This window comes from Haliotis rubra, unplaced genomic scaffold (assembly GCF_003918875.1).
Source record: "Haliotis rubra isolate DU_JTF1 unplaced genomic scaffold, ASM391887v1 Scf129, whole genome shotgun sequence".
NCBI lineage: Eukaryota > Metazoa > Mollusca > Gastropoda > Lepetellida > Haliotidae > Haliotis > Haliotis rubra.
This window is the reverse complement of record NW_025765214.1, coordinates 1492280-1507427: the sequence shown is the minus strand read 5'-3', so window position 1 is coordinate 1507427 and position 15148 is coordinate 1492280.

Here is a 15148-nt window from a genome sequence, read left to right as displayed (position 1 = left end):
ATTTCCATAGGGATGGTTTTACATTATAGATGTAACACCCCAATCAAGACCCTTGTATTTATGTATTACTTCATTAACTCAAAATATGTTCAATAGCTTTGGATCATCATATCATTTTCTATGTTAGAAATGTTCTTCAGTCATGTCAGCAAAGTAGTGTTGTTTTAAATATGAGTATTACTAGAATTCAAGGCCTTACTACAAATACGTTTCTGATACAACAAGCAATATCCTACCTGAGATCAAGTGGTAATATCTTCAAACAATGTAACACCTGCATTTTGCCTATCACAGGACATGTGTCCTTGGAATAAGTCTTCCTGGTCCATAATAGTGTAAAGAATGAATTTGGAAACATTGTAATTGCACCACCTGTGGATAAATGTGGATGCATATTATTCTGACTGAATTCTTTAGGCCCTCATTTAATAAAACTGCAGCTTTATGGGACAAACCAACACTTAAAATACACTGCAGGCAAGAAGGACCCATACAAGTGACACCTATGATCTACCTGCCATGAGCCTTTGGATCTATTCACACACTGGCTATGATGCCACCCATAGACAAATTGGGAGGAGGCTTCGTGTAATGTTTCTGTAACTTCCATCTAGTTTGGGCCTCATAATGGAACTGGACTATTGCTGATTTCAACAGTTACTTGCCTAATTTGGCCAATTTGTATGACTGAATAATCAGTGTATGAAATAAGCCAAAAGCCCAGCCAGACACCAGGCACCAAAATGGATTTAACCAGACCAGACACCAAGATATGGTGAATTTACTCAGATGTATGGATTTTTTTATCAGACCATCGGGCTGTCTAGCTGTTAATTTAGACATCCATCAGAAATCTAGCCCATGTGGGTGGGTGGTCGGACAGGCCTTATTTCATACACTGCTTGATTGGAATCTTGTTTATTTATGTACTTTTACTAGAGATTTAAACACAAAGTGAAGTATAAGTATTCCACTAAGTGAAGTATAAGTATTCCACTTAGTGAAGTATAAGTATTCCACTAAGTGAAGTATAAGTATTCCACTTAGTGAAGTATAAGTATTCCACTAAGTGAAGTATAAGTATTCCACTAAGTGAAGTATAAGTATTCCACTTAGTGAAGTATAAGTATTCCACTAAGTGAAGTATAAGTCTTCAAACTCTAGTTTTCAAGTCAAGATTAGAGATGGGGAGCTCATGCTATTTATGACTAGCACCTACATGTTGAGGTAGCCCTACTTACAGAACATGTAACTCATTGCTGAATTCACCTGACAAATAAATAAATCCTTGTCAACAGCTGTTCTAGTTTCTATATTTCCTTTGTTCCAGGTTGAATTTCCAGGTTTAATGGTCCCAAGCATGCTATGCTGGTCTTGAGGATCGATTGGTTGATCAGGCTTGTTTGACCTCATTGATTGTGTGGTGTATTGTGATGATGTGGATAACTATATAGTTGCCAACAATATTGACTACTAGATTGTCTGGTCGTGAGGCCTTTAAGTTACAGACTGTTCTCAAACAGTTTAAGGTTAGCCTAGTGGTTACAGCGTCCAATTGTCAGCCAAATGCGTAGAACGATGCTCATGCTGTTGATCACTGGATTGTCTGGTCCAGACTTGATTATTTACAGACCTCCGCCATGTAGCTGGAATATTTGCTGAGTGCGGCGTTAAACAACAAACCAACCAATCGTCAGCCCAAAAACGGTTCAGTTCCCCATGTGGGTACAAGGTGGGAAGCCCATTTTTGGTCCCGGCTGAAATATTGTTTAAGGGATGTAAAACCATATTCACTCATAGTGCTTGAGCGACTAACGGGATCGGGTGGTCAGGCTCGCTGGCTTGGTTGACACATGCCATCGGTTCCCAATTGCGTAGATCGATGCTCATGCTGGTGATCACTGGATTGTCTGGTCCAGACTCGATTATTTACAGACCGCTACCATATAGCTGGAATATTGCTTAGTGCGGCGTAAAACTCAACTCACTCACTCACTATAGTGCTTGAATGAAGCTGATTGGGGTTGAACAACAAACACTGTTCCCAACACGGTTAGAGATTAGAGAGCTCACATTGGAAGCCAAAGACCCACTCATCACCGAATCAGTTCATTTTAAATCAGTATCCCAAGGGCATAAGCACCTTCTCCTATCTGCACTCTGAGTGTCTGGGGAATCAGGGTTAGGATTGGCCACCTCAGGTCCGTTCCACAAAACGATCGAAGCGTTACGACTCATCGTAAGGCTATGTTATAGTACTATAGTCGGTGATGAGTGGATACCAAAACCAGTATATTGTGAGTACCTTAGGGAAACAACTTCCTCTTGCAATTCACGAACTAATGCAGCATAAGGGTCGGAAGCGAACTATGACATATCTCATCCACAACTGCATCGAAGGCAGTTTTAGGTATCGTTTTGCAATTCAAGACTGAGTTAATATTATTCATGATCTGAGTTCAAATCATTCATGATCTGAGCCTTATTATTACCTCAGCTAAGAACAAAAAATCTAATATGATCACTGTCAATATATTAGTAGTGGGTAACTTCGCTCCCTAGAAGACCTCCAACTTCAGACATCGCTCCTGAAAGTGTTAACATATACAACACGTCATTAATAAAGGGTAAAATGATATATAGCACATGTAAAGAAAGGTTTCTCAGAAATAATAGAACGAAGATAGTCATCATAATGTTTAATGTGTTGACAAACGTGACACATCGTGACATACAGACAAAAAGTCAAAACAGCTCCAGCAAACATAGACCAACCCCGCAAAATGAAATTGACAACCATGAAGCACTCAGTCATTCAATATCTTGTGAACCCTCCTCGCGCGTCCAAGACACAGGTGCACCTTGTTCTCATGCTCCTTATCAAGTTCATAGAAAGCTAGCGGAATCGCATTCCATTCCTCTACTAGAGCTCTGCGGAGTCTTGGGAGATCCACTGGTGCTGGGTGACGTGTGTACACCAAGTTCATCCCAGGCATGCTCAATTGGGTTGAGGTTTGGCGAGCATGCTGACCACTCAAACCGCTCTACACCCTGCTGCGTAAGGAATTCTGTGACAACCCTGGCCCTATATGAGGCACTGTTGGCTTGCAGTAAAGAGGGTCGGCCATAAACGCAATGCATAGCTTGCAGGAATGGTACTGCTATATGCGCCAGAACCACGTCCCGATAACGCTGTCCGGTAAGATTACCGTCGACCACGTGCAGTCGAGTAGGAGTTATCCCTGCCCAAACCATGACCGACCCCCGCCAAATCGGTTGCATCTGTGATTCGCTCTCCATTGCAACGATAAATCCTCTGCCGACCATCATGGAAGGACAAATTGAATCTGTTTCATCTGTGAAGAGCACATGAGACCACTGACGTTGATTCCAGCGGCCATGATGTCTACTCCATCTCAAACGCGCCTGCCTGTGACGTGGTGTTAGTGGTGGACGTACTGCAGGTCGCCTAAAAGCGGGGTCCGGGTGCCCTTAAACGTCGACGAAAGGTGCTCCTGGATATCCTTACATTGTTAACATTGAAGTGTTCTGTCTGAAGATCTGCTGCGTTAAGGAATCTGTTACGTAACGCAGTGTTAATCATGTTCCTATCCTCTCGGACTGTTGTGACGCTGGGACGACCAGGTCGACGTGCGTATTCCACGGACCCATTGGCTTGAAATCTCTGCCACAGTCTACCAATAGCTCTCTGACTCACACTAAAGCGGACAGCAACCTGCCGCTGAGTTTGACCAGATTCCAAAAGGCCTATAGTCTGACCCCTGTCAGCAAGTGTCAAAAAACGTCTCATTTTAAAAACGTCTCATTGAAACAGCATCAAGCTGTGATTTCAAACGGGTACCTGAACAGTGAAGGACAATGAAAAAGCATCAATGCGTGTGTATTGTCCTCCACTTTCCATGGATAGAGCGACTTGCACGTGCAAATCATTGACATTAAGTTTAATATCGATTACCACAGCAATTTTCATTTTGACAATTTGAACAAAAAATGTGCCATTCCAAACAGAATGTATCGGACGTTAAAGAACAGAATAATGACATTTCAACGGCCTGATGTGTTTTTCCATATTGTTAAGAAAGTTTGTAAAACATTCAGTTGTATATATTTCAAACAAACACGAAGATTTTACTGTAATTACAACTTTTAAGAAATAGTGTTACCAATAGCTTGACCCTTCATTAACGACGCCGAGTATACATTAACGGTAATATACATTGAATACGTATTGGTGCCTAAATATGTCTAATTCTAAACTTGTTTTGAATTCTTCAGCATGAAACGTCTTAGATTATCGAAAGAAAAATGATAGTACATTCAGATAAACAAGAACATTTAATGTCTGGGTTGGGCGATGTTATCAAATAAGAGTAAGCGATTGATTACTTAAATGCTTGAATAGGACCACACAACGATCGACAGTTATCTATTGTATCATGCCTGATTTCATCGCATTGTGATTAAATTTACCCTAGACTGCTTGAGCTCGATATAACGATTGTTTCAACAAGAGATCTCCTGTCCGCGTACGTGCTTCATATTGACCTTCGTATTGGCATGTCGCCGCCATATAGCTGGAATATTGCTGAGTGCGGCGTTTTACAACAAACGAACAATCGTATTGACACCCGTAAGAGCCGGACTAACTAAGGAATGATATCATCAACAATAGAGTCTAGAGTTTTCATAAACTTGTGTATGTTCAAGATATTAACATTTGGCAGTTTGAGATCCTTGCATGTACACAATATATGCAAACATACATCGAAACAATCGTTATTCCAAATTATTTGAATTTTTTTTTTTTAAATTAATCGATCTTGTTTAGGCATATTTTGTGAATGGCTTGTGAATGCTTCCGGAAGGGTAGGACATGCTTGCCCTTTTCGAGAACATCTGGTTTTCAGTGATCGATTCATATAGTTTTCACAGCTATTTTACCTTCACATCAAACGAATCATTTCTGATCATTGTCAAGACTTTGTATTCTTTTGCACTGAGAGCTTCTTTCTTTGACTACAACACATGACTCATTTTTGATGAGATGTGTGAACATTACGGAAAATGATTCTTGGTAAATACATAAAAGAAGATCTGTAATTGCAAGCAATCTTGAGCAGGATGGTCTATTAACTTGTAATGAATGAAGTCGTGGGGTTGGCTGGACAGAACACAAAAGTCTTAATGAAACCAATTTGCCAAACAAGTGCTAGTTCGTTAGTGAGCTTGACAACTGCATTATTTCAACAAGCTGTGATTAGCGTGGCGTGTGTTCGAAGAAGAAAGTACAGTCTGTGTCTGCCCAGATCGTTGTTTACTGAATATTGAAGGACATAACGTTTTATGACCGTGAAGCAACATGGCCGCCCACGGCTCCGTGGAATTGTATGTCAACTGTCTATTTTGTATTTTTGTAACGTATGTGTTTGGTCCTGTTTGGTCCCTGATGCTTGAGGTACATTTGTAAACTGTTCAACGTGTATTTATGGTATTTGTTAATAGCTTGATTTCTTTGAATATTCCCAGGCTACCGGAATGAGTGAGTGAGGGAGGGAGGTTTTACAACGCTTTTAGCAATATCACGGCGGGGGACACCAGAAATGGGCCTCACACATCGTGACGAGTGGACGCCTTTACTAGGGCTGGATATTGCCCTGATATTCATATTGCGATATATTGCAATAGTTTAAGAGATATTGCAATACATATATTGACCGGAAGATTTCTGCCCAGGTGCGTACATCATAAATTCATAATAGCTCTCTGCGTGCGACATCATCTTCTCAGTTGCTGTTACACCATACTTTCAGGCTCCCCGTCCCCATTGTGTATGGATGTATGACAATCGTTTACATATAAATAAAATAATATAGAGCCTTAATGTGGAATGTACTGCAACAACGTTTTGCGAACATAACGATAAAGGCAATAATATAACATGATTTTCATAGTGAGTGTTGATTGCTTAAACAGAATGCACTTCAATGCAGTATGTAATTGTTGTTACTGTATGTCAATTCCAATAGAAACATGTGTTAACATGAACTATTGCAAAATGAAATTAGTTGAACTACTTGAGATTACAATCTCATGTGATCTCCAATAACTAAGATCCTTGACTGGAATGTCATTATACAGTCCTACAATTTTTTTAAGACTCAGGCCTTTATGATAAATTGATATCATATGCCCCATTATGAAACAAACAAAAATAACAAAATACTGTGAACTGTGAAATGGTCACTCAGAGCCAGAGGCTCTACTAAAAATTTCAAATAAAAATTGGTCCATTTGAGGCCACTTAATTCCTATAAATGAAACCATTCCAACCCACAAAACCTAAAGCATTTGGTCTAATATTTGGCAATTTTGGAGCCACTTAGCATGACACTTCCACTTGTAAATGTTACATGAAACCAACAGCAATAAAAGTATATTTGGCACTTTTACAGCGCATTTTTTGCTATGGAAATCAAGGGCAGATAATTCAAATGGAACTAACTCTGGATGGCCCAATATATTGCAGAATCTGAACCATATCGCGATAATCGTATCGCGAGATACTGAACCGGTATATACCGGTTTACCGGTAATATTGCACATCCCTAGCACCAGCGCCCCCTGCCGAGGTTGTGTGCACGTGAATGTTTACTGGTATGTGTGATGTGCTTGTGCGATATCGTATTTGGGATAATATACTCCAACATCCCAAGGGAAGGGGTGTGTACAAGATGTTATAATAAGCTCCTACTTATGCAGATCTGTTCACATGCAACATATGTATCTCAACATAACAGCTATTTTCAAAACGGTCCACTGATCAGTTTACAAAGCTCAACAGACTGGAAAAGAGCAATATATCGATTACCACAGCAAACTATCAATACCCAGGTTGGTTAATAGCATGTGAGTATAGGCTCACGTGTGCCTGCTTGTCATTCTTTGGGTGTCACCGAGGAAGCCTATGTGCCCCTGTCGTACACAGCACATGCTTGTCATTCTTTGGGTGTCACCGAGGAGGCCTATGTGCTCCTATCTTACACAGTACATGCTTGTCATTCTTTGGGTGTCACCGAGGAGGCCTATGTGCCCCTGTCTTACACAGTACATGCTTGTCATTCTTTGGGGGTCACCGAGGAAGCCTATGTGCCCCTGTCTTACACAGTAGATGCTTGTCATTCTTTGGGTGTCACCGAGGAGGCCTATGTGCCCCTGTCTTACACAGTACATGCTTGTCATTCTTTGGGGTCACCGAGGAGGCCTATGTGCCCCTGTCTTACACAGTAGATTCTTGTCATTCTTTGGGTGTCACCGAGGAAGCCTATGTGCCCCTGTCTTACACAGTACATGCTTGTCATTCTTTGGGGTCACCGAGGAAGCCTATGTGCCCCTGTCTTACACAGTACATGCTTGTCATTCTTTGGGTGTCACCGAGGAAGCCTATGTGCCCCTGTCTTACACAGTACATGCTTGTCATTCTTTGGGTGTCACCGAGGAAGCCTATGTGCCCCTGTCTTACACAGTACATGCTTGTCATTCTTTGGGTGTCACCGAGGAAGCCTATGTGCCCCTGTCTTACACAGTACATGCTTGTCATTCTTTGGGTGTCACCGAGGAAGCCTATGTGCTCCTGTCTTACACAGTACATGCTTGTCATTCTTTGTGTGTCTCCGAGGAAGCCTATGTGCCCCTGTCTTACACAGTACATGCTTGTCATTCTTTGGGTGTCTCCGAGGAAGCCTATGTGCTCCTGTCTTACACAGTACATGCTTGTCATTCTTTGGGTGTCACCGAGGAAGCCCATGTGCTCCTGTCTTACACAGTACATGCTTGTCATTCTTTGGGGTCACCGAGGAAGCCTATGTGCTCCTGTCTTACACAGTACATGCTTGTCATTCTTTGGGTGTCACCGAGGAAGCCTATGTGCCCCTGTCTTACACAGTACATACTTGTCATTCTTTGGGTGTCACCGAGGAAGCCCATGTGCTCCTGTCCTACACAGTACATGCTTGTCATTCTTTGTGGTCACCGAGGAAGCCCATGTGCTCCTGTCCTACACAGTACATACTTGTCATTCTTTGGGTGTCACCGAGGAAGCCCATGTGCTCCTGTCTTACACAGTACATGCTTGTCATTCTTTGGGTGTCACCGAGGAAGCCCATATGTGCTCCTGTCTTACACAGTACATGCTTGTCATTCTTTGGGTGTCTCCGAGGAAACCTATGTGCTCCTGTCTTACACAGTACATGCTTGTCATTCTTTAGGTGTCTCCGAGGAGGCCTATGTGCTCCTGTCCTACACAGTACATGCTTGTCAATCTTTGGGTGTCTCCGAGGAAGCCTATGTGCCCCTGTCTTACACAGTACATGCTTGTCAATCTTTGGGTGTCTCCGAGGAGGCCTATGTGCCCCTGTCTTACACAGTACATGCTTGTCATTCTTTGGGTGTCACCGAGGAAGCCTATGTGCCCCTGTCTTACACAGTACATGCTTGTCATTCTTTGGGGTCACCGAGGAAGCCTATGTGCTCCTGTCTTACACAGTACATGCTTGTCATTCTTTGGGTGTCACCGAGGAAGCCTATGTGCCCCTGTCTTACACACAGTACATGCTTGTCATTCTTTGGGGGTCACCGAGGAAGCCTATGTGCTCCTGTCTTACACAGTACATGCTTGTCATTCTTTGGGTGTCACCGAGGAAGCCTATGTGCCTCTGTCTTACACAGTACATGCTTGTCATTCTTTGGGTGTCACCGAGGAAGCCTATGTGCTCCTGTCTTACACAGTTCATGCTTGTCATTCTTTGGGTGTCACTGAGAAGCCTATGTGCTCCTATCTTACAAAGTACATGCTTGTCATTCTTTGGGTGTCACCGAGAAGCCTATGTGCTCCTGTCTTACACAGTACATGCTTGTCATTCTTTGGGTGTCACCGAGGAGGCCTATGTGCTCCTGTCTTACACAGTACATGCTTGTCATTCTTTGGGTGTCACCGAGAAAGCCTATGTGCCCCTGTCTTACACAGTACATGCTTGTCATTCTTTGGGTGTCACCGAGGAAGCCTATGTGCTCCTGTCTTACACAGTACATGCTTGTCATTCTTTGGGTGTCACTGAGGAGGCCTATGTGCCCCTGTCTTACAGTATATGCTTGTCATTCTTTGGGGTCACCGAGGAGGCCTATGTGCCCCTGTCTTACACAGTACATGCTTGTCATTCTTTGGGTGTCACAGAGGAAGCCTATGTGCTCCTGTCTTACACAGTACATGCTTGTCATTCTTTGGGGTCACTGAGGAGGCCTATGTGCTCCTGTCTTACACAGTACATGCTTGTCATTCTTTGGGGTCACCGAGGAGGCCTATGTGCTCCTGTCTTACACAGTACATGCTTGTCATTCTTTGGGGTCACCGAGGAAGCCTATGTGCTCCTGTCTTACACAGTACATGCTTGTCATTCTTTGGGTGTCACCGAGGAGGCCTATGTGCTCCTGTCATACACAGTATATGCTTGTCATTCTTTGGGTGTCACAGAGGAGGCCTATGTGCTCAGGTATTACACAGTACATGCTTGTCATTCTTTGTGGTCACCGAGGAAGCCCATGTGCTCCTGTCCTACACAGTACATACTTGTCATTCTTTGGGTGTCACCGAGGAGGCCCATGTGCTCCTGTCCTACACAGTACATGCTTGTCATTCTTTGGGTGTCACCGAGGAAGCCCATGTGCTCCTGTCTTACACAGTACATGCTTGTCATTCTTTGGGTGTCTCCGAGGAAACCTATGTGCTCCTGTCTTACACAGTACATGCTTGTCATTCTTTAGGTGTCTCCGAGGAGGCCTATGTGCTCCTGTCCTACACAGTACATGCTTGTCAATCTTTGGGTGTCTCCGAGGAAGCCTATGTGCCCCTGTCTTACACAGTACATGCTTGTCAATCTTTGGGTGTCTCCGAGGAGGCCTATGTGCCCCTGTCTTACACAGTACATGCTTGTCATTCTTTGGGTGTCACCGAGGAAGCCTATGTGCCCCTGTCTTACACAGTACATGCTTGTCATTCTTTGGGTGTCACCGAGGAAGCCTATGTGCTCCTGTCTTACACAGTACATGCTTGTCATTCTTTGGGTGTCACCGAGGAAGCCTATGTGCCCCTGTCTTACACAGTACATACTTGTCATTCTTTGGGGGTCACCGAGGAAGCCTATGTGCTCCTGTCTTACACAGTACATGCTTGTCATTCTTTGGGTGTCACCGAGGAAGCCTATGTGCCTCTGTCTTACACAGTACATGCTTGTCATTCTTTGGGTGTCACCGAGGAAGCCTATGTGCTCCTGTCTTACACAGTACATGCTTGTCATTCTTTGGGTGTCACCGAGGAAGCCTATGCGCTCCTATCTTACAAAGTACATGCTTGTCATTCTTTGGGTGTCACCGAGAAAGCCTATGTGCTCCTGTCTTACACAGTACATGCTTGTCATTCTTTGGGGTCACCGAGGAGGCCTATGTGCTCCTGTCTTACACAGTACATGCTTGTCATTCTTTGGGTGTCACCGAGAAAGCCTATGTGCCCCTGTCTTACACAGTACATGCTTGTCATTCTTTGGGTGTCACCGAGGAAGCCTATGTGCTCCTGTCTTACACAGTACATGCTTGTCATTCTTTGGGTGTCACCAAGGAGGCCTATGTGCCCCTGTCTTACACAGTATATGCTTGTCATTCTTTGGGGTCACCGAGGAGGCCTATGTGCCCCTGTCTTACACAGTACATGCTTGTCATTCTTTGGGTGTCACAGAGGAAGCCTATGTGCTCCTGTCTTACACAGTACATGCTTGTCATTCTTTGGGGTCACCGAGGAGGCCTATGTGCTCCTGTCTTACACAGTACATGCTTGTCATTCTTTGGGTGTCACCGAGGAGGCCTATGTGCTCCTGTCTTACACAGTACATGCTTGTCATTCTTTGGGTGTCACCGAGGAAGCCTTTGTGCTCCTGTCTTACACAGTACATGCTTGTCATTCTTTGGGTGTCACCGAGGAGGCCTATGTGCTCCTGTCATACACAGTATATGCTTGTCATTCTTTGGGTGTCACAGAGGAGGCCTATGTGCTCAGGTATTACACAGTACATGCTTGTCATTCTTTGGGGTCACCGAGGAAGCCTATGTGCTCCTGTCTTACACAGTACATGCTTGTCATTCTTTGGGTGTCACCGAGGAGGCCTATGTGCTCCTGTCTTACACAGTACATGCTTGTCATTCTTGGGGTGTCACCGAAGCAGAAGCCTATGTGCCCTGTCTTACACAGTACATGCTTGTCATTCTTTGGGTGTCACCGAGGAAGCCTATGTGCCCCTGTCTTACACAGTACATGCTTGTCATCCCCTGGGTGTCCCCGAAGCAGGTGCTCCCGTCTTACACAGTACATGCTTGTCATCCCCTGGGTGTCCCCGAAGCATGTGCCCCTGTCTTACACAATGCATGCTTGTCATCCCCTAGATGTCTCCGAAGCAGGTGCTCCCGTCTTACACAGTACATGCTTGTCAATATTTGGGTGTCTCCGAGGAAGCCTATGTGCCCCTGTCTCACACAGTAAATGCTTGTCATTCATTGGGTGTCACCGAGGAAGCCTATGTGCTCCTGTCTTACACAGTACATGCTTGTCATTCTTTGGGTGTCACCGAGGAAGCCTATGTGCCCCTGTCTTACACAGTACATGCTTGTCATCCCCTGGGTGTCTCCGAAGCAGGTGCTCCTGTCTTACACAGTACATGCTTGTCATCCCCTGGGTGTCCCCGAAGCATGTGCCCCTGTCTTACACAATGCATGCTTGTCATCCCCTAGATGTCTCCGAAGCAGGTGCTCCTGTCTTACACAGTACATGCTTGTCATCCCCACGGTGTCTCCGAAGCAGGTGCTCCCGTCTTACACATTGCATGCTTGTCATCCCCACGGTGTCTCCGAAGCAGGTGCCCCTGTCTTACACATTGCATGCTTGTCATCCCCTAGATGTCTCCGAAGCAGGTGCTCCCGTCTTACACATTGCATGCTTGTCATCCCCTGGGTGTCTCCGAAGCAGGTGCTCCCGTCTTACACATTGCATGCTTGTCATCCCTGGGTGTCTCCGAAGCAGGTGCTCCTGTCTTACACATTGCATGCTTGTCATCCCCTGGGTGTCTCCGAAGCAGGTGCTCCTGTCTTACACACTGCATGCTTGTCATCCCTAGATGTCTCCGAAGCAGGTGCTCCTATCTTACACATTGCATGCTTGTCATCCCCTGGGTGTCTCCGAAGCAGGTGCTCCTGTCTTACACATTGCATGCTTGTCATCCCCTGGGTGTCTCCGAAGCAGGTGCTCCTGTCTTACACATTGCATGCTTGTCATCCCTAGATGTCTCCGAAGCAGGTGCTCCTATCTTACACATTGCATGCTTGTCATCCCCTGGGTGTCTCCGAAGCAGGTGCTCCTGTCTTACACATTGCATGCTTGTCATCCCCTGGGTGTCTCCGAAGCAGGTGCTCCTATCTTACACATTGCATGCTTGTCATCCCCTGGGTATCTCCGAAGCAGGTGCTCCTGTCTTACACATTGCATGCTTGTCATCCCCTGGGTGTCTCCGAAGCAGGTGCTCCTATCTTACACATTGCATGCTTGTCACCACTTCAGTATACCCGAAGGCGCCTACGTGCCCCCGATTTACAGAAGGCATGCTTGTCACCCCATGGTGTCTACGAGTCATAGCCAAGGTCTAAAGCGCACGTGCATGACACCTTGAAGGAAGAAGTGTGGGTGAGTGAGTTTCGTTTTATGCCGCATTCAGCAATATCCCAGCTATATGGCGGTGGTCTAAATAATCGAGTCTGGACCAGACAATCCAGTGGTCAACATCATGAGCATCGATCTTGGCAATTGGGAACCAATGACATGTGTCGACAAAGGCAGCGAGCCTTCACACCACCCGATCCCGTTAGTCGCCTTTTAATGAAGGAAGAAGAGCAAATCAAACTATTTTATTTCCTTTTTATTTCGATTTCACCTCTTCAAAACTCTAAACTAAAGCACTGACGATCCATTGATCATTGTGTCTCTAAAACTAACTCGCATCTTAGCAGAACGATCAATAGCCAGGAAGACTCAAGCCTATCCACACGCGTCAACTGGTCTTACTCTCCCACGGGCAGATTAATTGGTGGGGCAGCTTACGCAATAATCAAAAGCACGCCAGGCAACATCTGAGTGGCTTTGTCGTGTTTGTCATCCTTGATTACAGGTGTGTGCTCATCATCCACCGCTGGTGATGAAGAGGAGTCACGACATGTTAAAAGGGACATCTGGCAAATTAGAAGAAATGTTCCAAGGTGTTCGTCAGTAATTTATGCTAGCGTCGCTTGCGGTTCTCAGTCCTGGCAGGAGACAGAAGGACGGTGGAGGAGCAAGACGTTTACAGGTGAGTTAAACCCTTGTCTCTGAATCAACAACACGATGATGGCACGTTTCGCGTCTTGCTGTACCCAACATCGTTTGCTGTTTTGCTGTATATACCATTGCATTAGGTCGATTCTAATTCTGCAGCAATTTAATGAAGACACTTTTCATCCAAGTCACTATGTTTTGATACACTGTCTTCCGGCTGATTGGAAGTCGGGTATCTCCTTATAAACAGGGGAATATTCATTATACAATTGGTTTTGAATCAGGACAAGCTCACTTGGAATGTCGACGCTCGGATTAATGGGGTGTTATTGCATTTTCAAATATTTAGTCGAGAATTTAAGTACATCAAAACTTCAATTATTGTTTACCAGAACACGTACTTGCATGGCGACACACTGGCTTTGATCACTGGCATGCAGTTGTATCCCATCCCTGCTGCGTGGTGGGATGGCCTAGTGGGTAAAATGGTTGCTCTTGACGCCGAAGGCCCGGGTTCGATTCCCACATGGGTACAATGTATAAAGCCTATCAATTGTGTCCCCTGCTGTGATATTGCTGGAATATAGCTAAAACGGCGTAAAACCATATTCCTTCATAGTAATATGACGCACGTGCGTAACACGTGACTTCTACTTTTGAGCTGATTATTCACAATGTTTGGTTAACTGTGCAAAGTAAATTGTGTAGTTTTCATGCATGGACACATTAAATATAATCTCCAGCTATATCAAGAACACCAGGCGTACAACTAGCATGCACCCACCGTCAATGCCACCAAGACAATAAACTACATTCGCTCAGTCGTCAAAGCTGATACTCGTAAACTGCATTATCAGCTTATATAGTACAGTCAGTCGACAGCAGACCGGTATTGGAAGCACAGGGAGACACTGTCCTGCCTCTCATTATCGATGTTGTTGAATCCCTTGAAAGATTTCAATTACGCCTAATGTCCAGCGTCACGGTTTTTATACTGTACATCATTCCTCGTTTGGTTTTTACGCTGACAACGGTATCCGAGCGAAACTGACTAATGGCTTTTGTGGTCAATAATTTATACAATGGGAGCACCGCTTTATTAATTTTCCTCCCTATGTATATTTCAGAAGAATTCTTTCTCACACCTTCCTGTGTTTTTTATGTCACTAAAAGAAAAAAACACCTGAAAATACAGCTGATGAATGATCTTTAAGATATATTTGCGGATGTCATCGTGAAGCTCCCGTCAGCTTCAGATATATTTTTGAATGCTTTTATTGATCCGGAGAAAAGGTTTTGCTCTGTACACCTTCTGTAAGTACATACAGTCCGGGAACAAGGCTAATTGGAAATTGGCTAAATGTCCGATGGTTTGTTTCGTTTAAAACATTTTAAACCAAATTATATGAGGATGTCCTTGAACTAAGGGTAGGTAAATGCAGTAAAGTATCTGTGCCGCTACAATATTTACAGGTACTCTGTGAGACAACGTCACGTTTGAAGAGCCTATGCTAAAAAGGGGTGATGATTTTAATAAAGTTTATGAATTTAATAGGTATGCAGCTTGCATAATTACCATGCACAGGGACTTGGAATACCGTTACTGGTCGTCCACGACCCTTTCCTGTTTGAAGGGGCGAAGGAACATATCATGTTTAGGGTAACTGCACCAAAAGATTCACCAGTGTTGGATCCCCGTACGTTTCAGTTCTGCCCGTCTCCCTGTTC